The sequence below is a fragment of the Phyllostomus discolor genome, chromosome 3 (assembly GCF_004126475.2).
Source record: "Phyllostomus discolor isolate MPI-MPIP mPhyDis1 chromosome 3, mPhyDis1.pri.v3, whole genome shotgun sequence".
Lineage (NCBI taxonomy): Eukaryota > Metazoa > Chordata > Mammalia > Chiroptera > Phyllostomidae > Phyllostomus > Phyllostomus discolor.
In genome coordinates this window covers 2,820,828-2,848,791 of record NC_040905.2, presented here as the reverse complement: position 1 = coordinate 2,848,791, position 27,964 = coordinate 2,820,828, and positions in this window count along the sequence as shown.

The window sequence follows — 27,964 nt, the reverse complement described above, 5'->3', positions numbered from 1 at the left end:
GAGAGTCTGTGAGAAGGGAGTGGACCACAGCAGGTGGGGCGGGTGGGGCAGGTGAGGCAGGAGGGCAGGAGGGCAGGTAGGGAAGGTGGGGCAGGTGGGGCAGGCGAGGCGGAGAGCCTGTGAGGACGCCCCTCAGAGTGAAGCCGTTACCTGCTGGCCCCCTGGCCTCTGGGTGTGAGGTGTGGACACATGAGGTGGATCTATGAGGCCAGGGTGATAATTGTCAGAGAGTTCCCTGTGCCACTTGTAGGAAGCAAATCATCACTCCCAAATCCCAAACCCCTTCCCCCCCCCCCAAAAAATATGAAGGTTTTCACTTGTTCCCCAGTCCAGAGTCAGTTGCTACTTTGAGTCCTTCTAGTGTTTCCTCCTGCCTGTCCATCACCAGTGACCCCTGACATCATCAAAGTGCAAACACACCGCAGCCAGGGAGGGGGCCCGTGCACGGGGAAGCCTGTCGGGTGAGGAAAGGGAAAGAGTCCCTGAGAAGAGAGGACAGATGCCATCTACTCTCTAGGAACCGGGAAGAGAAGAACTAACCCCGAACACTAAACACGGAGGAATATTTCAGCAAATGATCACAACACCAGTTCCCAACGTCCATAAGGAAAGTAACCTTAGTACACTACAATTTTCACTTCTTTTCTCCAAGTAATAATGACCTTCAGAGGACACCGGCATCACAAGAATATTCTCAGGCTATACCAGGGTCCCTGGATGCAATTCTCAAAAAGAGGCTTAATCAATTATTTGAATAAAGGCAGTATCATCGTTCACTTTAATTCTCCAGATTGATTTTATTAAAAAGATGCTTGTTGGTTCAAGCAAAGGTTACTTTTAAGAGCTTGACGTTGTCAAGAGTGATTTGCCCGTGAACTACTCCAGTCCTTTCGATCATAAGTGGGCTTTCTTTTCCCGTCTCTCGGTTTTTCCACGAAGTCCCCTTTTCTCTCACCATTTCTCAGATCGGCCCCTCAAGGCCCGGGCTGCTTCTACGCCCCAAGATTTCCTGCCCCGCCCACCCCGGGGTGACAGCAGCAGGCTCTGAAGTTGGCCACGTGGGCAATGGTAATGAGGAATTGAGAGAAACCACAAAACATTTTTGAAAGTAATTAAAGAAGATCTAAGGAAATGGAAAGACATGCAGTGTTGATGACGTTGAAGACTCGATGTTGTTCCAATGACAGTACTTCCCAAATTAATCTACAAATGCAATAAATATGTATCAAAATTCCAACTGCTTTTTTTTGCATACATGAGCAAGCCGATCCTAAAATTAATGTGAAAAGGTAAAGAATCCTGGATAGCCAAGCTAATCTGGAAAAGCAACCCAAGTAGAGGACTGTTGAGAAGTTGCCTGATTTTTGAACTTACTACAAAGTTCCAGTAATCACGATGGAATAGGCCAGACATGCACACCGATAAGGCTGAACTGAGGGGTCAGAAATACACTCACCCATCTGTGGTCAGCTGGTTTGCAACATACATGCAAGTTCAATGGGAGAACAAATAAACGGGAGAACTGGATAGCCACCTTCTAATTTAAAAAAAAAAGTCAGGCCCCTACTCACACCCTATACAAAATTTAACTCAAAATAGGTCATAGGCTTAAAGGTAAGAGTTAAAACAATCAAACTCTTAGAATAAACCAGAGCTGTAAGCTCACATGACTTCACGTTGGCATTGTTTTAGATTTGACGCTAAGAGCCCAGCCACCACAGGAAAATAAATAAAGTGGTCTTTATCAAGTCTACAGACTTGTGCTTCAAAAGACATTATCAAGAAAGTGAAAAGACAACTCACTGGGAAAAAAATATTTGCAAATCATAAATATGACAAGGGCCTAGTATCCAGAATATATAATTCTTATAACTCAACAATAATAAGACAACTAACCCAATTTAAAAATAGGCAAAGGATTTAAATAGACATTTCTCCAAAAGAGATATTCATTGATTAGTAAACACATATTAAGTTGCTCCCCCTCTTTAATCATTAGAAAAGTACAGATCAAACCCCAGTGAGATGACACCTCATGCCCACTAGGACGGCTCTAATCAAAATAGAAGATAACGCCCTGGCTGGCATAGCTCAGTGGATTGAGCTCGGGCTGCGAACCAAAGTGTCGCGGGTTCGATTCCCAGTCAGAGCACATGCCTGGGTTGCAGGCCATGGCCCCCAGCAACCGCACATTGATGTTTCTCTCTCTCTTTATCCCTCCCCTCTCTAAAAAAATAAATAAAAAATTTAAAAAGAATAGAAGATAACAACTGAGGGCTTTGGGAGTTCGCTGGGGTCTTGAGGTGTCGGTAAAAGCAGGCACCGAGAAGCCGGGAGGGTCTCTGTCTCACCCTCTGTTCTGGGGAGGACCCCCGGGGCACCTGAGAGCCCGGGCTTGGTACCCAGGCATGTACCATGGACCACGCACTCCGTGAGCCCGCCCGCCGCCAGCTCTGGGTGTGCCCCCGAGAGGCAGCTGCCTGGTGGAGCCCTAAGCAGAGGGACACCAGAAAGGAGTGGAATCCAGACCCAAAATACAGCCTCTGCACTTGACCTAGTTTTAGAGAAGGAAGAGGCCGGGGTGGAATGTGTGAAAGCCGTCTTGGCTCTGTGTGGGCTGTGCCGACGCACTGCCTTTCAAGAGAGAAAAAATGAACTCACATCTATTACAGTCCGTTTTCAGACAATTTTTCTGTGGCAGTGTTTTAAAATGTACGGGACCACAGCATCAAAACACTTATTTCGCATCGCCTTATCATTCTCCTGTTTATTCCAGACATGGTTTGGCTAGTTTTGCTCTCCTCATTACAATATTTATTTCATCAAGTACAAGTTCATCCCCTTCCACTCCCTGAAAGGGACCAGTGTAGTGTGTGCTCTCGGGCTCTGACCTTTGAAATCATTCATAATTGATCTAGTGAGGGCGGCACCCTCATTTTCCAACCTCAAAGCGAGCAAGTAGCTGCTAGAAATAGTCTGTGACCTACACGAAAGAATTCTAAGAAGCTTAGGATTATTAGAGAATGGCACTGTTTCGGCAAAGCAGCCCGACGCTGAACATCCTGTCCCAGAGAAAGTAAATAACAAGAGTAAAAAAAATGACCCCTCCATAAATTCCCCTATGATCCACAACTCGAGTTAAACTTTAACTTGATCAGAAAAATAGTTCATCATTTTTCACGTCCCGGTGATCTGCCAGCTGAGCCGCTCCACGCGGAGATAACCGCTGTAGCAGGGCCACGCACACAAGGGCGAGGACGAGACATCTCACTCGGTGGAACTGGGAGCAAGTCCCCTCTACAGGGGTGACCGTCCTCGCTGCGGGCCCACACGGGACCGTGACTCTGTCTCCGACAGCGGCTGGATCCCAGAGGTGGGTTTCCGTTCACCCAGTGGTCACGTGGTTCGTCCCTGTCTCCTCCAGGGACTGGGACGTTCCACTGGGCGACAGAGCATGTCTGTCCTTGCCCGCTGTTGCTGTTCAATTCTCAACGCGCAGGATAACGGCTGTCCATCCGGATCCCTTACACACTGCTCAATGTGTGCGTGGCAAGTTTTCCCGAAGCAGTGCGTTAGGGCTCCGGCCTCAGCTGCTGGGAGCGGGTGAGGAGTCTGCGGGAGGCCGAGGCAGAGAGAGCCGGTCCTTGCAGGGAGAGGACACAGCCACAGGGCCAGGGAGGGAGGCGCCCGTCCTGGGCAGTGGGATGACCGCTGAGACGGGGTTGGAGGGGCCTGTGACGGGAGGCAGAAGAAGAAGGAGCGTGCAGAGCAGGGAGAGGCCACCCTCCGCAGTTGCAGCTCTTGTCTCGGCGGGTGTGAGTGAGAGAGTCGCTGCGGCGTTTCGGGCAGGTGAGAAGCGCGACTGGAGTTTCCCTGGGAGCTCAGAGGCCAGTTTTTTTTTTTTTTTTTACTGTTCCATACTCACTGGGATTTTCACGTTGAAAGGAACAGAAGTTCACTTAAATTATATGAGACTTTATTAAAATATAAGCTTGAACGGAGACAACTGTACTTGAACAACAATACAAAATGTAAATAAATAAATAAGAATAAAAAATAAGCATGAAAGTAAGGGAATTTTCTGTGAACAGATAAACGTAATATGGAGAAATACAAGGCAATATACAGATGATGTGTCATAGAACCGCACACTCCAAGCCTACACAATTTTATTAACCAATGTCACCCCAATAGATATATTCAAAGGAAAAGGAGAAATACCAGACGTCTGCAGGCACACTGGGTGTCTCGGCTTCAGCAGGAGCAGTGTTGTGGGTGCTGTGGGAGCGGACACCTTGACTGGTGAGGGGGACGTGGAGATACGGAAAGTGGATACATTGACTACATTCACAAGAAGCGTGGGAAGGGAAAGAGGCTGCTAGGCCCACACGGTGCTGAGAACTTAGGCTTCAAAAATCCCTTCCAACACAGCCATGAGGGGTAAAGCGTGCAACACACCCACGCACACAACTGGACTCGAACACTAGAGAAATGCCCGCGTGGTTGAGAAACAAAGTGGAAACCAAGCGTGGGGAACGGAGGAGGCTGAAGTCGCCGTGCTCAGGGTTTTCCAGCTGTGGCGAGCAAACCAGCACTGCTGGGCGGCGGCACAGGAAGTGGTCCCCCCAGAACGGGGGCAGGGGAGCCGTGAGCGTCCCTGACTGCCTAGAGCTGTGCACTCCGCAAACCTCCCCCACTCACAAGAAGAAGCCGGGCAGGGCAGGGCGGGGCTGAAAGAGCTAAGGACCTGCTGAACAGAACAGAGGGTGTGCAGCAATGGTGGGGCCGAGGAGGCAATGGGGAAAGACCAAAGAGTTTTGTTCTTAAAACTAAGTCATGCTAGTGTAGCAGGTTCGATTCCCAGTCAGGGCACATGCCTGGGTTGCAGGCCATGACCCCCAGCAACCGCACATTGATGTTTCTCTCTCTCTCCCTCTCTTTCTCCCTCCCTTCCCTCTCTAAAAATAAGTAAATAAAATTTAAAAAAAAAAAAAAAAAAAAAAAAACAAAGTCATGCTGCCCTCGGACTTCAACCTGGATTTGTCCTTCTCCCAACCAGCCCATAGAGCACTGGCCTCCAAGTGTGATGATGAGGTGTAGCCCTGTCTCAGAGATTCAAAAGGTGCAGAGGCAACTCCGAGACCGCCTAGAACCAGAGAGGGAGCAGCGGGGGGTGGAGGGAGGGGCACTGACAGCGAAAGCCAGACAGACAGAGAAATCTTCTTATTCAAGATAATCCAACCTACAGAAACTCCAAAACGGAGGAATAAATCTAATGCTGAAAAACATGATCAACACAATCGACAATCTGCTAGTGGGCGTCTTCCATGATATTTATTTTGTAGAACAATCTGACAAAGATTTTTTTTAAGTGTTGAGGATGTCAAAGAGAAAACTGAGAATGTGATTGTTATTTAAATAGTATAGGGAAAGTGTTGAGCAGAAACCAACACAAACATAGCAAGATCAGAGATAGGTAGGTAGGTAGGCAGGTAGATGATGGATAGACATGCCGTTATAGATCCTGGACATGACAAATACAGTGATGAACTTGAAAATGCAGTAGGTAACTTCCAGGCAAAACAACCCCAAAATGAACGAGCTAACACATAGAACTGAAGCATTCTAGAATGAAGAGACAATGAACAGGAAAACATAGCTAAGAAGCCAGACCAAGATGTTCCAAATTTACAAGACAGGAGTTTTGGAAGAAGAAAAAAGAGAGTAGTGGAGATGCAATATCTAAAGAAATAATCATGGAGAAGTTTCCAGAATCACAGTAGGATGAGGATTAAGGGACTCCAAGAAGCAAGGAGATCAAGTAAAACCGAATCTGCACTGGAACACACTATGACCATCAAGAGATGCCCTTCACTGCTAGCAGAGGAGAAAGAGCGACTGCTCACAGGTACTGACAGTAGATTGTAGAGCAGATTACTTTGCGGCATAAGAGCGACCAGAAGACATCAGGTAAAACCCCCAGGTGGGCGAGGAGCCCGGCCTCAGGGATGCCCGGCTGCTGCTCTGTCCCACCTGCGCTGTGCTGGAGGGTCCCACAGAGCAGTGCACAGGGAGCAAAGTATTACCAAGACCCTGCCAAAGCCCAGGGAGCCCCTCCCTGTGGACACTGCTGGCTCAGCTGGTCCCAGCCACTGGGTGGGGGAGGGGAGCCCAGAACGTGTGTGCTGAAGGAGGGGCTCTCTGAGGGACGGGGCCCCTGCCTCCCCAGGCCTGTGCTACAAGGGACGATGCCACAAGGTAAGGTTTGTTAAGTGATTTGATCCAAGTTCCCAGCTCTGGCGGGGGCGGTAGGACAACGGTTCGACCTTGAGCCCCAGAAGATGGGCGGTGATGTTCCAGGCTGAGCACTGGTGACGGCAGGAGGACACGTCCCCGTCCATACCCGTTGTCCCCACTCTGCATTATCGCAGGATGCCGATAATCACAGTGCTGGTGTCCAGGACTCGGAGGAATACAGAATAATTCTTATCACATCAATAACTGCTACTCCGTTACTTCGCCTTCAAGAAGTTTACAGGAAGATTGAATTAAGTGAGAAGGCTTGACGAGGCAATACATTTCTGAGAAGTTTTAGTATTCTGCAACGGCAACAGGAGGTCAAAGGCCGATGGTTTTATCCTCAAATGAACTGCAGTCACTTCCCTGAAATGCACTCCTTGGAATTTGCAACTGTTATGAAATGGAATTTATAATTAAAGGAAGAAACTGACGCAGTGTGCTGGACTAGCATGAAAATCAGAAAACTCTCCAACTGATTTTTAAGGACAAATAAATACGAGGGGAACGGAAGAAAACGAGCCCCGTCCTACAGTCTGTCGAGAGCCGGCCACAGATAACACAGTGTGTCGGACGATTTTACTGTTGGCGTTTCGGGGAGAGCCCACGATGGCCCAGCGAGGAATACTTTTGGTTTTAAAGGCAGAGCAGCAGAATTTTCCGGTGAAAGGATTTATCAAAAATGCATAGGGGGATAAAAACAGCAACGACTTCCAAGAGCCCACGGCCAGACACACGGAGAGCGTGCATCTAAGACACAGCTGCCTGCTTCCTTCCGATGAGGCCGCAGGGGTGCCTACAATCCTCCCGGCTCCCGGCGAGCCTGCCCACCAGGGCAGCACGTCCCGCATGCACCCCCGTCGTGATGACTCGTGTACCTTGTCTTTGTTCTTGCCCGTCTCATTTTCTGTAACCCAGATAACATGTGCTATGGGTTTAAGTTCAAACTCAAGGGAAAAGTAGGGAACCGTGTGACCCCTTAAACAGAGATGTGGCATCCAAGTCAGTCCCACGTGCTCCTCCCGCCAGGTGTGTTTCCGATCGCTGAACTTCAGCCTACTCAGGGACATACTTGGTCTATTTATATGTGTCATGAAGAGCTGTCGCACACGTCAGCCATAACTTCGTGAAAGTGTTCACGTACTGCCTGGTACAAGGCAAGATCACAGTGTATAGGATCACTTCGTTTTATTGCTATTTTTTGGATCGGGGTATTCTTGGCCAGACGTCATCCAGCACAAGGACTGAGTGCTACATACGTGAGTATCTCACAGATTACAGACTAAGTCTTGAACAAGCGTGGGCCGGTCAACGGCGGCCAGAGTGGATGGTCACGGGAAACACCGTGCTAGCAGCGACTGTCCAATTGGGCTGCCTAACGACGTTCTGGAAGGCTTCAGACTCTGCCCTCAAGGGGGCTGACCCCACCTGTGGTTTCGCCAGTTCACTGCACGCAGCACCTCCCAAGTGCAGTGGGTGGCCCACCCACCCAGCTCCAGCGATTCCTTTACAAACACTCTTTGTGCAATGATCCACAGTGGAAGGCTTTCACTGTAGCCCGGGCTTTCAGGCTCGGGTGTGGCTCGGTTGGTTGCGTGAGGTCCTGCAAAGCGAAAGGTCACCATTCCAGTCCCAGGTCAGGGCACATCCTAGGTGGCAGGTTCGCCCCTGGTCAGGCTGTGTGCAAGAGGCAACCAGTCAATGTTTCTCTCTCTCTCTCTCTCTCCTTCCCTCTCTCCCTCCCTTCCTCCCTCTCTATAAATAAATAAATGAAATCTTTTTAAAAATGCCTTTACTGTAAGTCACCCAACATGTCCCGTCTCTTTTGAAAAGAGCCCATTAATGGACAAAGTCCCATGAATGAAACATCTCTTGCCAAACCCGACACCCACTCTCACTTGACAAATCTGAGAGCTTCGAAGGCAACCTAAAACATTTGGGATTTTGTGACCTAACCCCACTTCCTATGTTGGAGGGGGAAATTAATGCTAAGCCTCATTTGAAAATCCCCAAAGATTTTTCAGATACTGCAAGTCCTCTTCAAACCAAAAGCTGGAAGAGGAAGCATAAATAAATCAAACTATGTGGGATTTGTTTCCTTTAAAACATGCATTAGTTTTTTAAGTTCAGACAAAGGTCATTTGAAAAATTCTCAGAGTGGTACTGGCCAAAAACATGTATATCTCATGGGATGGTGGTCAGAAGTTCCTGATTTCCCATGTGCACACGAGTACACAGCATTGTGATTCTACTCGTTGCCTTTGAAGGGTGTGCTAGGGAACAGAGGCGTGCGAAAGCCCGGAACACCACGGCACGGTTATCCGTGTGCACGTGGGGACGGAAAGGGGCCACATGTAAAACCTGACCAGCTCGGGGGGGTGGGGGGGGGGGTTGCCTGCATGATGGCCTTGCAAACTCAGAGAAAGTAATTGAAAGTAACCACATACAGTGCTCTGAAATTATTTAAAAACCTTCTAGCTAAAAGCAGGACATGGTGAGCAGTCCTGTCCTTAGGCTGGATGGAATCTTCCCCGACCAAAGTCAGCCTTGCCCTGGCTGGAGTAGCTCAGTGGATTGAGCACGGGCTGTGAACCAAAGCATCGCAGGTTCGATTCCCAGTCAGGGCACATGCCTGGGTTGCAGGCCATGGCCCCCAGCAACCTCACATTGATGTTTCTCTCTCTCTCTCTCTCTCTCTCTCTCTCTCTTCCTCCCTTCCCTCCCTAAAAATAAATAAATAAATAAAATCTTTAAAAAAAAAGTCAGCTTTACCTTACCTGAGCCTGTCTGTTGTCTCCACGTCTACGATAACTCACCTCTGCAATGCCACACTTCCTTTTCCTGGGCCCCTCAAAGCATAGACACGCACCAGGGGAGACCACAGATGCCCCCATTGTTGCTGTGGTCCTGCTGATCGCCGACGCTTCACTCGCCTGCACCCACTGTGTAAAAGAAGCGTGTGCCTGTCATTTTACATTTTCCCCAATCCCTGAGGTTTCCCTGCTTTGCTTTCTCCCACCACCTAGTCTACCACTAGTGGGGTTCATGAACCCCCTTACGTCTCCTCCTTGGATTGTAGTGCATAGAAGAAGGTGCGAAGCCGCCATTGTCTGCAGCATTTTCACAATCTGTTGCAGTGTTGCTTCCTGGCAAGTGTCGTTAGTTTGGCTCAGATAAACTCGTACCAATTCTAACAGGCTTGGATGTTTCTTACACTGACATGACCTGGTGTCATCAACAGGATTGCAGAGAAGCCCAGCCAGGACCACCTCGCCCACCAGGACTCGTGCAGGGCACCAGCAGGGGCCCGTTGTGCCTCTCCAGCTCCTCCTCTTGCACGGGCTGAACCTGGGTGAGCTTCAGCTGGGATCCCAGCCTCCCGGTGCGTGAGGTCTGAGGCCCCGGCTGCGTTCCAACTGTTATCTTGAATCCTCAAGGTGGAGCGAAGGTTGAGGGGTGACAGAAGCCAGGCTAAGGCGGGGCTGGAGGAACAAACGGGTGGCTCGCTTTCAACTTCGGCTTTTCCATCGGAATTGTTTTTGAGAGTCTTAAGGACAGATTCTACAGATTTCAAAGTGAAACTAAAATTCACACGGGAAATCGCGTCTCCAAGGCCGGAGCCTCCCAGAGCCCAGCCCTCACAAACGCTCCCCATGGGAGGCCTTGATCCTCAAGTGCTTTACCAAAATGAAAAGACTTAACTAGAAAGGATAAAATTTTAAAATGGCCAAAATGCAGTTTTCTTGCAGTGCTTCAATTAATTTTTTTGTGAGCAAAATTAGAAAGTGCTGGCTCAAAAACCAAACTGAATGAATGGGAAGCCTATATTTATTTGGAAATTAAAAGCTTCTAGAAGGAGCACAGATACATTCTTTATAAAAGAAGAAGTTGGATACTTTAGAGCCTGTCTGTGAACTGAAGATTTCTGAAGCTAAAAAATGCCAGTTCCTCACCCCTTCCCCTTCCACAGCTCCTCCGCTCCCAGTTCTCCCAGAGCATCCTTCCCACGCTCGCCCTCCTCCTCTCCCCTCCCCCATCCTTCCACCTTCTCATCTCCCAGCTGACTCAGGGGAAAGAGACCAGGAACTCAGACGAGGATAATCCAGGAGTTCCAGCAGCTCCCGGTGGAGAACAGCTGGCCTAGGGCGCAGGGGAACCAGAATTGTATACATTCCTCGGAGGAGAACAGAATTAAGGAATCTACCTAAAGATTTCCCCAGTTTGCTCTGGGACCCTGGCGGGTTCACAAAGGAATTGAACTTAACTGCTCGACTGTGTGTAACCCTGGTTATCCGATGAATACATCCACTGGTTTCTGGGAGCTACAGCAACAGAAACACTGAGTGGGATTCACAGGAAAACTCCTATAGGGGGTTCTATTCAGGCTCAGAAACGATTATAGGGAACAGAAATGGGATTTAGGAGGAAAAAAAAATGGAAGCAAGCACAGGGCTGCTCTGAGGACCGTGGAAAAGGCATTTCCCCTTCTCCTTGCTGGTAGTTTAGGACAAATTAAAGTTGCCATAAAAAGTGAAAATCACTAAGGCCCACTTTATTTGTGCTGAACTGTCTAATGAAGTTTCCTCCCCCTTGGAGCAAAGGCTTCCGCGCAGACGGCAGGGCGTCTAATCCCGCGATGTCTGCCCTAAACCAGGACCCACCCCCTTCCAACCGGGAGAGGTTACCTGGCAATACACCATCCAGTTCGGCCCATCAAATCCGCCCCATCTCACCTGATAGAGCAAGATTTTCTTAAAGCCCATGACGCCCACCCACCCTTTTCCCAGAAGGCCGAAATGCATCTAGAAATCAGTAAATCGGACCCTGGACCAGTTTCCCAAAGGAAATCCCCCGCCCGAGAGGAAGACAGTCTTGAGGCCGACTGCCTGCCGCAAGGACATTCCCGCCCAACGCAGGCCCCTTCCGGCCCCTGGGCTCCTTGGTGTACACGCGGGCACACAGCCCGCCACCCAAGGGCACTCAGAAGGGCACGGGCACCTCCACGTCCTTGCCCCAGTACCTCCCCGGTCCTCCCAGGAAGGAGACTCCCAGGAAAAGGGAGGGGCCCCGAGAGGACTCTCGCAGCTATAAACAGACCCGTCACTCCCAAACCTCCCGCGGTTCCGAACCCACGCACCCTGTCATCCACTCTCCCTGTGGGCCGCCAGGGCCTCCCCGCCCTGGATTCACATGGGGCCTTTCTCGGCAATGCCGCAGAAAGAGACAGAGATACCTGGTTGCTGTCACCTGGGAAGATGACATGTTTACTCCAATAGCAATGCCCCAGGGATGCACGGAGAGCCCCACCTGTGGTCTCAGATACTGAAAACTGATTTAAAGGACCTTACATTCCTCAGAGACCTCACCCTGACCCAACAGGGGGGTGGTTTAGTTTGCGCTCCAGGAAACGGCTAGACTCCCAGAAGGACTCAATCTTCTTCCTGTCACCGCGGCCAGCTATACAGGGATGAGGATGTCCCAGGATGGGCTCTGCCTGTGCGCCCCAGGCCCCCAGGTAAAACCCTCCGGTTACCTGTCCTCTAGTTAACCCTGAAAGACTCAGAGGAATCCTAGCTTCTCCTCTCCCAAAACCAAGAAACCAGCTGCGAGGATTCCTGGGCTTGACTGGACATTGTCGCAACTGGATTCCAAGTTTTTATGAGTGGCCCAGCCTCCTTGCCTCTTATTAAAATCCCATCGACCTGGTCCGAGGTGGTGAAACCCAGCAAGGAAACAAGCTGTAACATCTCCAAGGAATTATCTACAGTTTCCCATTCTTGGGCACCTGAATCACAAACTTTCTTACCTTTTATACAGAAATAAAATGAAACACCTTAAGAAGTTTTAACTCGAACAGAGTGCTTGTCACGGACCCGCGGGCTGCGCAGGCCGGCAGCCGGACTCGGCAGCCGCAGGGCCCTCTCTGCTCTACACGAGCTGCGTCGGCGAACAGCAGAGCCCGCCGCGGGCCCTCCTTCGCCCTGTCCCCCGCTCTGTGGAATCTCCCCTGAATCCTCATCGCGTTCAACACCTCTGTCCATCCACTGGCTCTGGCCTTCCGCACCTGACTTGCCTTGATCTCGATACAACAGCCTTCGCCCTGCAACTCTGCTACTGTCTTTGCAGGATCAAAACATCCGCGACTGTCTTTGGTTCACCAGCCACCTTCTTGTTCCTAGCAACTGTTTACAGGAAACTCCTGGATAATGCCGGCTTAATTCGGTCTACAGATGGGTCTTTGCAAGATAAACAGGGATGTGACCGAGCTGGCTAGGTGACTCCTTCCCCAGTGGACCTCATTAGAAGTCCTTATTGACGAGCCTAACCGGTTTTTCTGACCGGGACTTGTCGGCAGACCGAAGACCGAACCGCCCGCACTTACTCTGACGACAGCTGTGCCTTGGGGGCCACGCACAACTTCAGAATGTTGTTGAGACAGCCAGGCCTCTTGGTCTCCTCAGGGCAGCCCACGAAGAATGGAAAGCAGGTTGCGAAATTACTAGATGGCATGCAGCATTTGAAACAGCGGGCGATTATCGAAATTCTAGGACTCTCTAACGCTACCAGCATGGAAGCAAAAGGAAATTATTTAGCTGATGCTGCAGCCAGCAGGGCAGCAGTACACAGCCAGGTTGTCCAGACCCGAGAACGCTCCTTGCTTCCTATCAAAATCAATAAAAGATTCTCTTTTAGAGTTCCCCGGACAGCTGCAGGGGAAAAGAGGGCACGGCAGCAAAGGGGGAGGCTTTGTTCCAGGCAGACAGATAAGGCGTGGGCCCAGCCAGAAACCAGTCTTATCTACCGGGGCTTAATTACCTATACTCAACACACGCATGAGCCAAAACACGAAAGTCCTAAAAGATGATTTCGAGGAGTAAACAGTATGACTGCCACTGTAGCTCATAAAGTGTGTAACAGGTGTTCTATCTGTCCAAATGCAATCCCGGAAAATCAGTCCATGGGTCCCAAAGGCATTTCCCACTTCCTGCAGACCCATCTGAAGTGTGGTAATTGGATTTTATCCAAATACCACTGTTTCAAGAATACAAATATGCTAGTTATAATTTTGTGTGGGCTGAGCATTCCCTTGCAAGGAGAGAAACAGCCTTATAGTAGGTAAATTATGAGAGTATATACATATATGTTTATGTGTATATATATAAAATTTTAATTGGGGAATTCCCTCTGAGTTATAGTGACCCTTTTTGACTTGACAAAAAATGCAACCCATTTGTCATGTTTGGCCTGTTCGACAGCATTTCATTGTGCCTGTCACCCCAGTTCTCTGGATGGTGGGACACACGAATGGTACGAGTAGAATCAGCTGGTAACTTTCCAGAAGCTTTCACTCTCCCTTGGCCGAAAGCTCTCCTTACAGGCCCCTCAGCCTGAAATCTATGGTGAACACAGCCTTTCTCCCTGTGAAATAGTCTCCAGCCGCCGTATCGGTCTAGATGAAGGGACACGAACCACCTTCACTGAGAGGAGACACTCGGCGTTATTACGCAGGGCTCATTGGCCAGCTTACCGGGGCCGATAAATTAGTGGCATTCACTTCGCAGCGTGCTCCCCCCGGGAGACACGGGCTTAAGAGACCACGACTTACAACCAGGAGAGTTTTGTCCAGCGGAAAAGACATTAAGGAAAGACTGTCTCTCCCACATTGTTGGAAGGGACCCTACCAGGTGCCCAACTGCAGACGGACATCTGTCCCCGTGTCTGACACCTGCCCCCACCTGCCCAGAGATCAAAGACTTCCTGAGGACAAGAAGCTGAGGACATCAAAGGTAGACAGTGACCCCAAACCTTCAACAAGGCCTGGATCCCCCCAAACTGATGTCGAACCCTATTTATTTGTCTTTACCTGTCTGCTGACATGAATAATAGTAACGGTACTTGTTCTTTAGGCCTCTCTCAAACCCTGCGTCTGTCGCCCAACCGTTAATAATGGCTAAAGGTGTTTTGGTCCTTGTTTTTTAATCTGTAATGCTCTTTTGATGGTTTCTCTTTTCAAATCTAGGAGAAGTGCTACTACGAAAGGAAGGAAACGGCTGTGCATATTTTTAAGAGATGTTAAAAGAAAGTAATTTGTCCTAATAAGCTGGTTATGATTAAACAAGGGGGCGGGGGGAAGTCAAGCTAAGAACAAGGGAAGTTGTAAGGAGTTCGTGGAAAAGGAGTGTGAAGTAAGGGATTTTGTGTAAAAACACGAGAACCCAGTTACGGGAATGTGCTTGCCCCTCAGCCCAGCAGGGACGGCTGACCATGTTCATTCAGACAGGAGCTGATGTGGCTGGAAAACGTGGCCCCCTGTGACCGCCACTGAGGCACAGGGAATTTCCTTGCGAAACTCTCACCGTGCCCCCGACCTCAGGAACCTCAGAAGATTATCGTAATGGACAGCAGTGTGTCCTCTCAGCCTTGGCCAAGATGGAAACGTCGGCTGCAGCTGCCAGGTGCGCAACCAGCAGGCATCAGATGAGCAACAGCACCCGAGTCCGTCCAGTGGGAGAAGACGGGCCCTCGTGAACAGGGACCCACCTCGAGGTCCCATCTTGAAAACTGAAAAGGTATGTGGCGTGCCCTCAGACTGTAAGGGAATGTCACATGAGACGCAAAACACGGGAGGGTGAGGCTGGGAACGGGACCTGGACCGAGATGGCGTGTAGGTTAGGAATGATCCAGAGCGTTTTTCTCAATAAAGGCCCATGATACCTGACTGCCTCCCATTTGCCTGCTGTTCGCTTTAAAAAAATATTTGGCCTTGACTTCCATCCAAGGTTATGATGTTGCCCTTTCCCCAATGGCCCATCGTGCAGCAAGATGCACACTGACACAGGGACATCCCAGGAATGGGGCTTCCTCGCACCACGGGACCTTGTTACCCAACCAAACTGTGGGTCATCAATGCACCCTTTGGGTTGATTTGTGACTCAGAGGGGGACATGTGGACGAAAGGGGCCACATACAAAACCTGACAAGTTCAGGGGGCCTGTGTGAGGGGCTTACGCCCTCAGAGACCCGAAGTAACCACAAAGGGTGGTCTGAAATTAAAACGCGTCTAACTAAAAGCAGGACATGGCGAGCAGTCCTGTCCTGGGCTGGAATCTCCCCTGACAAAAGTCAGTCTCCGCCTTACCTGAGCCTGTCCGTAGTTTTCCCGCAGCTACGATAACACACCCCTGGAATGTCAGAGTTCCTTTTCCTGGGCCCTCAAAGCACAGACACGCACCAGCGGGAGCCCACAGGTCCCCTCATTGTCACTGCCGTCCTGCTGGTTGCTGACTGCTCAGTCTCCTGCACCCACCTCTGAAATGATAGACACATGTTGTCACTTTACGTCTCACCCAGCCCCAAAGGGCCCCCTACCCTCTGCTTTCTCCCGCCTCCCTGACCCGTCACCACTGGATTTCCTGGATCCCACTCACATCTTTCCTTTGATTGTAATGTATAAAACGAGGCCAAAAAAAATGCCATTTTCCAGAGCATTTTCTCAACCCGTTGAGGTTTGGCTTCCAGGCAATTGTCATCAGTTTGGCTCAAAGACGCTCATACAAATTCTTTTTTTTTTTTTTTTAATATATTTTATTGATTATGCTATTACAGTTGTCCCATTTCCCCTCTTCTCTCCCCTCCACCCTGTACCCCCCTCCCACCCACATTTCCCCCTTTAGTTCATGTCCATGTGTCATACTTATGAGTTCTTTAGTTTCTACATTTCCCATACTATTCTTGCCCTCCCCCTATCTATTTTCAACCTACATTCTATGCTACTTATTCTCTGTACTTTTTCCCCTCTCTCCTCCTCCCACCCCTCTGCTGCTAACCCTCCATGTGCCCTGATTTCTGTGGTTCTGTTCCTGTTCTAATTGTTTACTCAGTTTCTTTTGGTTTTGCTTTAGGTGTGGTTGTTAATAATTGTGAGTTTGCTGTCTTTTTACTATACATGTCTTTTCTTTATCTTCTTTTCTTAGATAAGTCCCTTTAGCATTTCATAAAATAAGGGCTTGGTGATGATGAACTCCTTTAACTTGCCCTTATCTGAGAAGCACTTTATCTGCCCTTCCATTCTAAATGAGAGCTTTGCTGGATAGAGCAATCTGGGATGTAGGTCCTTGTCTTTCATGACTTGGAATATTTCTTTCCAGCCCCTTCTTGCCTGTAAGGTCTCTTTTGAGAAATCAGCTGACAGTCTGATGGGAACTCCTTTGTAGCTGACTGTCCCCTTACCTCTTGCTGCTTCTAGGATTCTCTCCTTCGTTTTTACCTTGGCTAATGTAATTATGATGTGCCTTGGTGTGTTTCTTCTTGGGTCCAACTTCTTTGGGGCTCTCTGAGCTTCTTGGATTTCTTGGAAGACTGTTCCCTTTGCCAGATTGGGGAAGTTCTCTTTTATTATTTGTTCAAATATGTGCTCAATCTGTTGCTTTTCCCCTTCCAATTCTGGTACCCCTATAATTCGGATATTGGAACGTTTAAAGGTGTCTTGGATGCTCTTAATCTTTTCCTCAATTTTTTGAATTCTTATTTCATCATGCTTTCCTGCTTGGTTGATTCTATCTTCCTTCTGGTCCACTGTATTGTTTTGAGACTCATATTCCTTCCTTTCACTATTGGCTCTCCTCTGCGTGTCTTCCTGCATCTGTTTTATGGTAATCTGCATTCTTTCATCTAAATTTCGTCCAAAATCAACCAGTTCCGTGAGCTTTCTGATCACCAGTGTTTTGAACTGCGCATCTGATAGATTGGCTAGTTCTTGGTCGCTCAAAAGGATGAGTCCTGGGGGACTGATCTGCTCTGTTGAAAACATAGTTTTTTGTTTTTTGGTTTTTGTTTTTTCCCCCTGTCTCTCCTTTTTTTTTTTTTTTTCCGGTCTGGTTGCTCTTGTTATGGTGGGGGGCAGAGCCTTAGGTGCTCACCGGGGCTGGGCACCCCAGTCGCTAGATTGTGACGTTATATGTGGGGGTGGGGCGGGAGCGGGAGCGGGGCGGGAGCGGGAGCGGGGCGGGAGAAAACAATGGCGGTAGTTCCGTTCCCCTGGACTCAGACCCTTGTCTGGGCTTCTGGGCCGCGAGTTCTGCCCTGGTCCACAATCGCTGCCCCTCTGGTTCTGCCAGCCGCAGCTTGCGCACTCAGGGATCACCGCTGCCTTCTTGCGTGCCCGATGGCTTCTGCGCCAATTTCGCGCCAAACCTTCCCCCGACCTCCGCGCGCCGCCGACCCGAGCCAGCCCCGCGCCCGCCAGCTCGTCTTCTCCTACCAGTCCGGATGGACACGTCTACTTCAACTTCTTGGCTGCCCGACTTCCATTCAGATAACTCCTCTGCCGGATCTGGGTGTTATTCTGATAGTAAATTATTGTTGTAAATTATTGGTTTTCTAATCTTGGTTGTGCGAGGAGGCACGGTGCGTCCACCTATTCCTCCATCTTGCCGGAAGTCTCATACAAATTCTTAACAGGTTTGGACGTTTCTCACGTTGGTGGACATTACTATAGGACGTCCCAAAGATTTCCAGGAGAGTCTGGACAGACAGCTCCCCCGGAGCGGAACCCGGGTCAACAGAATAGCACAGCGACCGAGAACGTCGCACGTCCCGTCTGCGGGCGGTGACACAGAGGTGCACTCGTCCACGGAGCTGCCTGCCAGGTCGTCGGAGTTCCCACGCTGTGTGTCCGGTGCGGCCGCTGCTCATCCCGCGCAGCTGTGGAGCAACTGAAATTTGACTGGGGCTGAAGAACTGCATTTGTATGTAATTCCATTTTAAGTGTTTTAAGTTTGCATAGCTTCCCGTGGCTGGTAGCTACCATAGGGAACAGTGAGCTCTGCGTAACAGGAGTGTACTTCTCCCTACATAAATCTCTGTAATAATAATAATAGTAACTAGCAATAATCATACTAAATACCCACCATTCGTTAAGCACCTAGGACTTGACCTGTTTACTCCACAGGGAGCCAATTTCCACCATCACCCACGTCCTGAGAGCCAGTAGAATCCTCTTGACAAGTTCCTACCCTAATACAAGTAGAAGTGGCTCAGGCGTTAAGTACAAGGAGACTCCCCCCAAACCGGAACCATCTCCTGGAGGGCAGTCCCTTGTGGTACAGGCTTCCACCTCAAGGTGAGTGTTCCTGGAACCCATCCGTATCTGTGTACCAGCTGGCGTTGTTGTGAGAGGCTGCGTTTGGCTCTGCTGAATTGTTTTTGAAGACCCTTTTAGTGCCTTTGCCCATTTCATGATGGGTGATTTACGAGCCCGCCTGCCCACACTGCACTGAGTGTTCAGAAGTTTTTGACCAAAAAACAGCACAACCCCTGTGCCCCTCCCTCCCTATTTACCCAGTCTCACCCCAAGAGACTCTTTTTGTTTCCCCGGATGAAAAATGTCTTCAAAGGGAAATGTTTTGCCCATGTGGAAGTGGTGAAAACAAAAAAATGGCAGAAGCTCTAAAAGGCATCAAAATCAATGAGTTCAAAAACTGTCTGGAACAGCGGAAAAAAATGTCTCCATAGGCGTATTGCATCAAATGGAGAGTGCGTGGAAGGTGACTGAAGTTGACACACGTGAGAATAAATACCTGACTATTTAGTCAGGGGCACTGACCTCTTTCCCTTAGATTGTCAATTAAAAAGATGAGAACAGCCAACACAACAATAGCTGTCTGGTGTGAATAAAGCAAAATTATACCTATTTTTTGTCAGATCAGCAAAAATATAATATACATTTTTTGGGGGGTGTGCCACAGAATTTTAGGAATTAGTTTCTGTGTGCCGAGAGATGGAAAAGGTTGAAAATCAGAGTGTAGCCTTTCCTGGTTGCCACTATCTTTTTTTAAAATATTTTATCTATTTATTTTTAGAGAGAAGTGAAGGGAGGAAGAAGGAGAGAAAGAGAAACATCAATGTGTGGTTGCCTCTCACACACCCCTACTGGGGGCGTGGCCCACAACCCAGGCATGTGCCCTGGCTGGGAATCCAACCAGCGACCCTTTGGTTCGAAGGCTGGTGCTCAATCCACTGAGCCACACCAGCTGGGACTGGTTACCTCTATCTTAAATTCTAACTTCTAACCCAAACTTCTGCTACCTGCTTTTCCCCCTATTTTAGTTTCTCTGTACAACTTATCATAATCTAATACACTGTTTTCATATTTAAAAGTGTTCCAAATCTCTGCATTCATACCAGCTTCAGCAGCATGGGGACCTTCTCGTTTGTTCCTTACTGTATCCCCAGCATAAACGAGTCCCCAGCAGGCAGCAGCCACTGACAAATATCAACTCGACAAACGCATGAAGTTTTCCGGGTGGAGATGTGGTTCAAGAAGAACTGATAAACCTCTACGAGTTTATTGTTGGGACAAAGCTGGAGTGCATGTAAGCCATCTTGCTTATCCTCAAGCGTCTGCTTTCCCAATTTCAGCCCCCAAGGAGCGGCTCACGGCTACAGATTGTCTCTAAGAGGATGGCCCTCAGCTGAGAGCGCGAGGGTCTGGCTGGGCCACACTTGAGAAATGTGGATGCCTGGGATGCCGCCGCTGGCAGGGGCCTTGGGGGGCCCACTCCCGCGGCTCCGAACTGTGTCCCCACAATAGCTTGACCAGCTTTTCCCACCATAAAACTGAAGAATGCAGTATTTCTCTTCAATCTGCAGAGACAGAAATTGAACAGAAATACATTTCTCGAATTTTTTCCTCCAGTCAATGTCTTTAAGACGTTGGTCCTACGGTCACTTCTCAATGAGTAAGTTCTAACAAGCATCAAAAGTCAATAAATAAGCAGCAAACAGATGGAACTGGAAAAATCCAGAGAAGCGTTTTGCAACAGCTTGATTTATCCTAGGTGCGTGATTTATCATTATGGCAGTGACTATATTCTCCCTCTCTATAGCTGTATTTTCTACCAGTTCAGCTTCCCCCAGTGTGTCTCAAAAACTAAAGATTGTGTTTTCACGGTGTCCCGCTAGGCATATAGCCTTGGCTGGTGTAGCTCAGTGGATTGAGCTCGGGCTGCGAACCAAAGCATCACAGGTTCGATTCCCAGTCAGGGCACATGCCTGGGTTGCAGGCCATGACCCCCAGCAATCGTACATCGATGTTTCTCTCTCTCCCTCTCTCCCTCCCTTCCCTCTCTGAAAATAAATAAATAAAATATTTAAAAATTTTTTTTAAAAAGGAATGTATGTATGGCATCTGGTAAGCAGAGCCTCAACTGCAGTTTCTCTCACGTCCTACCAGTTTGAGGACTTCTAGTCCAGTCCCTGAACTCCACCTATTCCGCATTCGCCCCCAAAACAGGTGCCCTGACTCACGCAGCTAAGGACGGAAATAGATGACGTGACAAATGTTTTCTGCTTACCTCCTCCTTCCCTGTTTCAGGTCTCAGGGATTCAACCCACTGCTCTCACGTTCTCAGCACTTCGTGGGTTTCGTGGGGTTCTCTGCGGAAGCCCCTGTCTGTTGAGTAGGATGGGGGGTGCCTTGGCTCACAGCTCCCTCCCTGTCCCCCCACTGAGCTCTGCTTCTAATCACTGCATAATATGCTTTTAAAGAGAGAGAAAGTAGCCCTGGCTGGTGTAGCTCAGTGGATTGAGCGTGGGATACGAACCAAAGTGTCTCAGGTTCAATTCCCAGTCAGGGCATATGCCTGGGTTGCAGGCCACGGCCCCCAGCAACCGCACATTGATGTTTCTCTCTCTCTCTTTCTCCCTCCCTTCTCTCTCTAAAAAAATTAAAAAGAGAGAGAGAGAGAAAGTTACAAAACTACTCAGAGATAAAAAGAGAAAGGAACATTTTTACCTTGTTTCCTTTCAGACAGGGCCACAAACTAGAGACCCATGAGCTGCTCCCAGCTCCCAGACAGGTTTTCCTCGAAGAATGTGGAAGGGGCAAGGGGAGGCCCTCACGGAAAAGTTAGATGATTCCCAGTGGTGACATATTCTAAATTTCTGACTTCCTCTGAACCACTGGAAGATATTGCTACACCAAGGCCACACTCTTGAAGATAGCGACCCCAGGATCCAAGCAGTGACCATTCTCTTTGTCCGAGGCCTGGAGTTTCCCATTCACCCCTATTCTCTCCCCCTTCTCACCACCAGTGTCAGCTCCCATCGTTTGTGTAATTTTATCTGCATTTTTGTTTCATTACAGTACAATGTCCCTCTGTCTCCATGGAACCATTAAGAAGGATGGAAAAACAAACAGAGATGGTAATGAATTTTTTTAAATGAGAAGAACCCCGTTTATTCTGTAGAAATGAAGAATACTCCTGTATATGTGTTAATGTGCATGGGAATGTGTGTCTGGGGGAAACAGCTTAACATGGTTTTTTTTTTTCAGACTCCAGTCCATGGTTTTATTTGAGTTTGTGCTTTCTGTCTTACAGTCATGGTTACTGACTTACTTCATAGGTAGTAACTGAAAGCCACCCACTTCCTGTTTGCTTTTTCCCTGAAAACTATTTATTACTGAGGCCACTGGTACACAGTAGCCATGTGTCACACCTAGTCGTGTCTCGGAAACTTCCTTGCTCACCAGCTACCCACCTCGCAAACCTCCACAAACACTTACGCACTATGTGTTCCAGGCCATAGATCTAAAACCCTTTCTGCAGGGGACTTGTCATCCTTTGTGACATTCCTGGGCACCGAGGAGGTGACAGGCAAGATTAGTCTAGATTCTGCATCTAGATGAACAGCGACAGTGACTTTCGGACATACTTGGTGGTTTCTGCTGGGTTGTCTGTCACCCATTGTGTCACAGGGCTGCACGTGCCCTGAATTTTACGATACACACGTCTCTCCGGAATCCAAGACTTGCACTCCTGCTTGCAGAGAAGGGTTCGCTGCGGCTTCCTTCTTTCTCAGGATCGGGGAGGTGTGTGGGCGTGCCAGACTGGTGACCATCCAGGAAGATCTTGAGGTTCACCTTCCGAGGATTTCTACCAAAACTTAAAGTGTGCTTCGTAGTTTCTGTACCTTGAGAACTTCCTGTGAATTCAGACCTTCGCTCAGGTCAACATACCCCTTATGTCAAACAGGGACAACCTACGGCTTCAGGGACGGAAGTCGGGGAAGACGAGAAAAAGGAACTGAATCACCATTGACTCAGCTCGCAAGCCGGCTTTGACTCCGAATGTTTCGCTTCCTTGAAGAGACCCAAGCGGGGCTTGTGTGGGCTGGGCTCGTGTTCGTTTTTCCTTATAATCATCTCATGGGCGGTATCACCTTCTGACATCAGGAGGAAGCCCCCGTGCCAGGGTCGGAAGGGTCTGACGAGTTGGATCTAACAGCTCTCCCCAACTCAAAAAAAAACTCCTTATATCAGCACATAGTTTAGTTCTTTTCAACACACCTTCACCTGTTACCCAGCTGACAGCAGAGAGATAGGCAAATTGTTCATACTGAGCCATAACTCCTACCTGCACGGGGGACCTGCGGTCACGGGCACACAGGTGATTTCTACCGGCAGGAGCGCCCTTGGTCACCACGCGAATGCACCTGACTTGGGATGCTCCCGGCAAGACCGGCCTGGCCGCTGGGACCCCAGGACCCTGGCATTCCCTCGGACCGTGTGAATGAGGCTGTCGGAAGCTTCTTTGGTCTCTTTCATCCTGATGCTTCATCTGAAAGAAGTAAACTCAGCTTTTTGCTAGCAGATACTTCTTTCGTCATCCCGTTCTTAAAACACCGCTAAACGGGGCAGACAGTCCGCCCTGGGAGTCGGGGGCCACAGCTGCTGGAACTCGGAGCGTTTCTCCGAGGAGACCTCTGCTCCTCTGGCTCCGCCCAGGCTGGCGGGCCCGCGTCTGCCAGGCTGCCTCCCCGTGCAGCCAACATAGAAGCAACAGAAAGAAGTGCTACCTCCCATGCCAGTGGTTTCCTGTCACCCACGCGAAAGCAGCCCGGGACATCCTAGGCAACCTGAAATAAACACAGGCTAATACAACCGTGCTCACAATCTCTGTTTGGCTGGTGGCTTGAATGGCCATGGGCAGGAACACCGTTTTTAAACCAGCTCAGTTGGTGTGTGGCTGTGTGTGATCTCAGAATTCTGATTTCTTTCTCTGCATCTTCTCTGGCTGTGGATACCGGTGCTACCTACAGCTGCACTACAGTTTAGAAATTTATCTCTCATGTTGGAGTCTCTCTTACTCTTTATTTTTTTAATTTAATCTTTACTGTACTTTTTTCCATTACCTTGAAGTCCTGATAGTAGTTTAAATCATAATGTTTAGCCCTGGCTGGCGTAGCTCGGTGGATTGAGTGCAGGCTGTGAACTGAAGCATCGCAGGTTCGATTCCCAGTCAGGACACATGCCTGGGTTGCAGGTCATGACCCCCAGCAACCACACACTGATGTTTCTCTCTCTCTCTCTTTCTCCCTCCCTTCCCTCTCTAAAAATAAATAAATAAAATCTTTTTACAAATTATAATGTTTAAGTCTCATTTTGTAAGTTTCTTTACTATTTTATCTTTTGGTCTTTACTATTCCTTGGGTTTTCCTAACTACTAGGCCCAGCTCAAGCGGCATCGTTTAAAATCTCTATAATCCATGGTCGCTCCTTGAGAATCTGTGGAGAAGACGACATTGGAAATGGACTGCAAGGGTGGCTAAGATTCTAATGAGCAAGCACGGGGCCAACGTATGTTGATTTTCCTCTTTTCAAGGTTCCCCAGACATGCAGGTTTCCTGGGCTGCCAGCAAGGGGCCTGATTTGTCACCTGGCAGGCTCACCTTGTAAGCCATCGAGCAGAGAGCTGCCACTTTCCCGGCCGGACCCCATGGACCAGGGCTGCACCCACGAAGCTCGGGCCTTGCCCATGAACGATGCACTTGTCAAGCCTGAGTCAATGAGACTGTTCTCACACCCGCCACTCCGAAAATGCAAGCCGTTTGGTTGTATCATCAGCTTGTGCAACTACATCCTGGAGAAAGGAGAACAACTTTTACCATCCCTATACAAATGACTACATTGTTATTCGCGTGGCCGAGAGAGAAGGAGACAAAGAGGAAGACGAGAACAGCAGCATTTATTTCTGAACTCTGAGGTCAGTGGGAACGAGGAAGCATTTAAAGAATGTTCCGCTAAATCAATGATTAAAGGAAGATTAAGAATACAGAGAAAGGGTGTTCCGCTTGGGTCTTACCTTTCTTCATCATTGACCGACCGGCTTCTCGGGCCTCAGCCTGTACGTGTCCACTGGGAGGTCCCGGCCTCCGAGCAGCCGTGACTGCCCTGCTGTGGGGGGTGTGGTTTCACCGCTCTGCGTGCCCATGATCGGGCCCACGGAAATATTGTTTACGGTAGCCAAACTGGGTGTAACCGAAGGGACCCAGGGAAGGGGGCATGGCGAATCTATGCAATGAAATACAGTGGTTAAAAATAATCGGTATGCCACTTCCGATGGCATAAAAATATGTCCATGATGAAAAACAGATTACATAATGGAATTGCATAATGAAAAAATAAATGACAAAAACATAGTATTCATAGCATAATATCATTGTTATAAATATCCATCTGCATGTACATATCTCATAAGTTTTAAAGACTCTACATGTTATTAACCAATTATCCCTTGACGACAAGACTATGTATTTTTTATTTTTATTTATTGTATATTGTGTATAATTTGTTGACTTATTATACAACCTGTGTAATATTTATTTGTTGTCTAACTTGTATTATACAGGTTTCTTCTGCATAAGGGAAAACATAAAGGTTATTAAAGCAAACATTTCCTGAGCAAAGAATTGGTAATTGAAACAATAAAACATGATCCGTTTAATAAAAGTGCACAAGGAGTCTTTACTGCCATCCCTCTAGACGGAGCACGGTTTTAAATGGAGTAGCAATAGATTTCGTTTTTCTATTTAAGGTAATAAAATGTCTTTCCCCTCCCCTTCTCCTCTGGGGAAGGCTAGATGAGTGGTAATCCTCATAAACAGACACATTAAATTCAACCCGCAGGTTCTCAAAACATTAATGAGTTTGGCACCCCATTTTGAAAGCCAGGTGTTTTCTCTGGACCATCACCCCAGTGTCCTAGGTTCCGTCTGGCACGAAGCCGAACTCTGGACACAATCCATGTCCCCCTGACGGACTTTTCTGTAAATTCACGGTGTGGGCCACAAGCACGAAATCGGAAACCAGTCGACTCACGGATTTTCTTACTTGAGTCTTGAGAGTTCCATTTAACCACCAAATGGTTCACGGGATTTTATTTTGTCCAGTTATACAGAGCCCTTTAGATACGACTCCGAGAAGAAAACGCATCTCGAACAGCTTGAGGGCCCCACAGGCAGGCTTCTGCAAACGGGAAGGAGGCCGCGCTTTGAAAGGGAAACTGGTCTCTTCAGACAAGCACACTATCACTTAAAAAAAAAAATAGTCTGTTGCAAAGGGGGAGACTCAGGAGGTAGAGAACTAAAGTGTTATCTATCCTTGTGGCTCAAAGCATGTTTAACTGTAGTTTGCCCAATCTGATCCTTGAAAGGCACTTTTTATCCTGTCGCACATGGCGCCTGAGCCAGAACAGAAGGACGGTGCTCCTGCCAGTGGATGAGCGCCGCGTGCGTCTCCTTGCTCCCCCCCACCCCCACCCCGTTCCTGCACCAGCGCTCCCGCTCCTTGTTCGCGTCATCCTTCTGCTGGCGCTCCGTACCTCTGGGCCCCTGGGACCGAGACGAGAAACAGAGGGATGTTCGATCCTTCCGTTCCCCGCCCGTTCTCCCTCTTCCCACACCCCTACACCCCAGGTCTCGTGCCGCGGCTCATCATGGGGTACACTCGCCTCTGCAAATAACTCACCTTCAAGGCAACTCCCTTCCGGATTTATCCCTCCAGTCTCCCTCACTTCTGTCCCACACCCACTCACACTCATCAGCCTTCCTGACGGAAGGGGTGTGCGTGCACGTGACTGTTGACTGTGTCTTTTCCTGCAAACGTAGGTTTCTACTCAGTGAACTTCACGGCTTTCTACTTCATGCGAACTTCTCCAGGCTGGCCCTCATCAGCCCAAAAACACATAAAATGTCATTTCCTCAGACAGCTCCTGTCTGATTGTTCAAATGCAAGTAGCCACCAGCCACTCCATTATGATTATTTGTGTAATAGTTATTCCTGTGTGACAGGTTTTCTCGCCTATTCATTTATTGTTTATTGTTCATCTCTTCCCCCCAAAATAATAAGCTCCATGATGACAGGGACTCTGTCGGTCCTACTCACTCCCGGAGTGTGCCTTGGGACAATGAAGCTAATAACCGTAAATCTGTCCCTACTCCCGCCTTCCAACTGCGGGCACGGTCAGGGCCGACAGAAGGACAGTTACAAGTCATCGCTTAGATTAACTTACGGTTAAAAGGGCAAAACTCTGCTGCAACATAAAGTGCAGGAGACAGATTCACGAGCAGTGTCTTCACTTTGGTTTCACACACAAAAAATCAGTAAGATTCACAATGGAGCATCACTTGAGGAAGCTCTGGGGCTGACGTGGGTTACGGTGCTTCCACTGATCCCCGGCAGCCCGAGGGAGCCCCGCGGTAACACGGCAGCCCGTGGTTGGCGGAGGGCCGTGGGAGGGCAGAGAACCGGGGGCAGGATGGCAGGCCCTGACTCTGAGCCTGGACAGTGATTGAACGTGCCCCTCGGCTGTGACTGCGATTTTTTTTTCCAGTAGAGCTATTCTTGGCATGTGCGATGTATCCATCTCTAGGCCTGAATATGTTCCTAACAAAACCGCACGTTTCTGTTTGACATCTACTCCAGGTCATTTGATTTCCTGTGAATGTGGCTCAGATGGGGGGGAGCCACACGATAAGCCACAGCCAGGGACTGCCAGTTATTCAGTGTCACTCCGCCTGTCAACAAAGGCCACTGCATCCTGTGTGACAGGAAGGAGGGTGGGGACCTTGTATACCAAACTTCCAGAAGTCCTTGTTTACAAGGCCGACACTTTCTGCCCCGTGGGGCTGCCCAGAGCTTTCCTCAGCGGGTCAGGGCCTCTTTCTCGGCCAGTTATCTTTACAAAACACATTGATAACTCTTTCCTTTTTTACGTATCAGAATATCTAAAACACACACACGTACCCACATCAGTGCTAAGGACTCTTATTCAGATAAAAGTTCTAAGCTAGAGAAAAAAATAGTATTAAGTGATACATATTTTAGAGTGGCTTACAGTGCTTTGCACATAGTAGGTCTCGCATAAGCATTTATTAAACCACTGAACCAAGAAGTCAGAGCACGAGTTTCTGACACACTCTGCTGTTTGAGTTCTGAAGACTCCTCCGGAAGTGGGCTCCTGGATAATAAACACGTGTCCACAGGAGCGGCAGGCCCTACTGACCGGAGGCTCCAAGGACGCGTGGATGGCAACGGAGGGAAAGGAGGAACCCCTTTGCCCCCAGCCTGTGTCTCGGCTGCCCTGGCTCCTGCCCCCCTGCCCTCCTCTGCTCCCCTCTCCCGGCCCTGCAGCCCTCTGCCAGCCTCACCCAAATAAAATGAAAGCCTCCCTTGTCTTCTCCGTGCCCCCCAGATTTTTCACACAGGAAACAAAGGCCCCAGCACCCTATTCCCACGTGCGAGCCTCCCAGCACCCCTCTCGTACAGGCGGGGCCTTAGACAACAATCTCGGTTCCCTCCCGGTGCCCCCAGAGCAGGTCGCCGGCC